The 2,485-nt window shown below is 43.5% G+C and overlaps 1 pseudogene; it reads left to right on the top strand.

The window, feature by feature from the left end:
• Positions 1-653: 653 nt before the first annotated feature.
• On the top strand, positions 654-2,172 carry LOC101547437 (60S acidic ribosomal protein P0-like; annotated as a pseudogene).
• The last annotated feature ends 313 nt before the right edge of the window (positions 2,173-2,485 follow it).

Here is a 2,485-nt window from a genome sequence, read left to right on the forward strand (position 1 = left end):
CCTCACATATGAGTAAACATTTCCTGGACCATAAGGCTGCTTTTGCAGCCACACAGCACATCATAAAACACTCCCTACCCATTCTCCATAATTACCACAATACATTTGATGGTAGGCAACAAATCATAGAGAGAAGCATATATATGCATATATACATATTTTCAGATATATATACCAAAGTTCACATCACCCAAACTTTAACAACATGTTAGTGATATCCTATAGGATATCTTAATGGCTCCTGCCAAAATAGAACAATCTTCACATTATTTCCTATATGAACACTTTTTCGTAAGCATGTTCAGCAGTTCTTCATAACAGACAATACGAAATATACTATTTCGGTTGTGTTTTGGGACCAGGATTGGGGCTTGGGATGGAAACATCATGAATTTGGTGGTGGGATGGTGTAATGGTGATGGGATTGGTGTTTGAATATTAAAGGTAATCAAACATTGTGAACTAACTTATAAAATTAAAAAAAAATTAAAAAGTAATGTGGAGTTCATGCCCAATTCAATCAGCTCAATCAATGGCTGAATAAATAACAGTGCTCCTACATCAAAAAACAAGTAAATATATCTTTCATCAGGAATCCTGGAGAGTGACAATGTCTTTAAATCCCGCATGGCAATCCCTGACACACCACCAGGATGCCCAGGGAAGACAGGGTGACCTGGAAGTCCAATGACTTTGTAAAGATCATTCAACTTCTGAATGACTACCTCAAATGCTTCACTGTGGGAGCCGACAATGTGGGATCCAAGCAGAGACAGCAGATCCGCGTGTTCGTCCAAGGGAAGGTTATGGTGTTGATGGGCAAGAACACTATGATGTGCATGGCCATATGTGGGCACATGGAGAACAACCCCTGGCTGGGAAAACTGATGCCACATATCCGGGGAAATGTGGGCTTTGTGTTCACCAAGACGACCTTACTGAGATCAGGGACATGCTGCTGGCCAATAAGGTGACAGCTATCTTTGTCCAGATGTCTTTGCCCCTTGTGAGATCACTGTGTCAGCCCAAAATACAGGTCTGGGGCCCAAGAAGACCTCCTTCTTCCAGGCTTTAGGCATCACCATTTAAATTTCCAGGGGCACCATTGAAATCCTGAGTGATGTGCATGTTGGGGCTGGACTGAGCTATCAGTTATGTAGACTGTACCATACTATAGACAGGAACATAGGAACCCATGAAAATGGGCGAAATTTCTCATGTGTCCTGACTGGTTTGGATGAAGCTGAACATTTTCCCCCTTCAAGCTGCCTTCAGAAAATAATTCCAGTATATTGAAAGGGGCAGTTTTCCTTTTCTCACAGAAGCCTGGCTGGTCTTTGACACGCAGATCTCAGGTGCTAGCCAGGCCTGATCTTTGACATTTGTAGATTCCAGGCTCTGTCCCAGCCTAGTCTTTGGGAGGTAGATTTCAGTTGCTGCCTAGTTTGTAATTGACATGTAGATTTCATGTGGCATCCCAGCCTTGTATTTGGGATGTAAATCCAAGTGCTTTTAGCTCAAGAAAGGTTTCTGATTTGATTTTGTATCTTCTTTCCGGAGGCTAAGATTACTGGCCTGCAGATGCAAGGAAATAATGCATCTTCTACTGCCTCAATGTTCTTCCTGTAACTTTTTTTGATGCCTCTGGTGACGTCACTGTATTGCGCCCTTTAGAGGTACCATGATCAATAAAAGGAGATCACGAGGCTCTCTACTTTTGTCAAGAGTCAGAGAGAGCCTTGGCCCTCCATGAAACACATTTCTTCCGCGTTCCTTATGTCAGCGCCTCCGACCGCTTGAACGTTCATGCAACACGTGCAGCTGATCCAGACCAGAGGTAAGGTGGGCGTTAGCAAAGCCACACTGCTGAACATGCTCAACATTGCTAACGTCTGTCTGCAGATTGATTGCCCAACTGTCACCTCAGTGCCCCACTCGATTGTCAATGGGTACAAGCGGGTTCTGGCTATGTCTGTGGAGACTGAGTACACCTTCCCACTTGCTGAATAGGTCAAGGCCTTCTTGGCTGTTTCATCTGCCTTTGTGACTGCTGCCCTCATGGTGGTGCCCACCACTGCTGCTCCTGCTCCTGCTGCAACCCCAGCCAAAGCTTTGGCCAAGAAGTAGTCAGAGGAGTTGGGCAAGGACATGAGATTTGGGCTCTTTGACTAGTCACCAAAAAGCAACCAAAATAGACCAGCTTTATTTGTGAAATAGAAATAAAGGCTTACTTCTCTTTAAAATAAAAATTTTAATTTAAATCCAAAAAATAAAAGCAAACAAACATCAAGTCACTGTGGCTCTTTCTTCTGTAAAATAGTCCTGAATTTTGCAGCAAGACAATGGGACAAGAGGAAGAGATGGGAAGGCCTGAGCTGCCAGATTTTCAGGACCATCCCTTTGAAGGCACTGTACTTTGCACTTTACTTACCTTAACTCAATTTGAACTAGGACTGACACCTCAGAGAAGGAATTACTATCTCCA

Source organism: Sorex araneus, chromosome X (assembly GCF_027595985.1).
Source record: "Sorex araneus isolate mSorAra2 chromosome X, mSorAra2.pri, whole genome shotgun sequence".
NCBI lineage: Eukaryota > Metazoa > Chordata > Mammalia > Eulipotyphla > Soricidae > Sorex > Sorex araneus.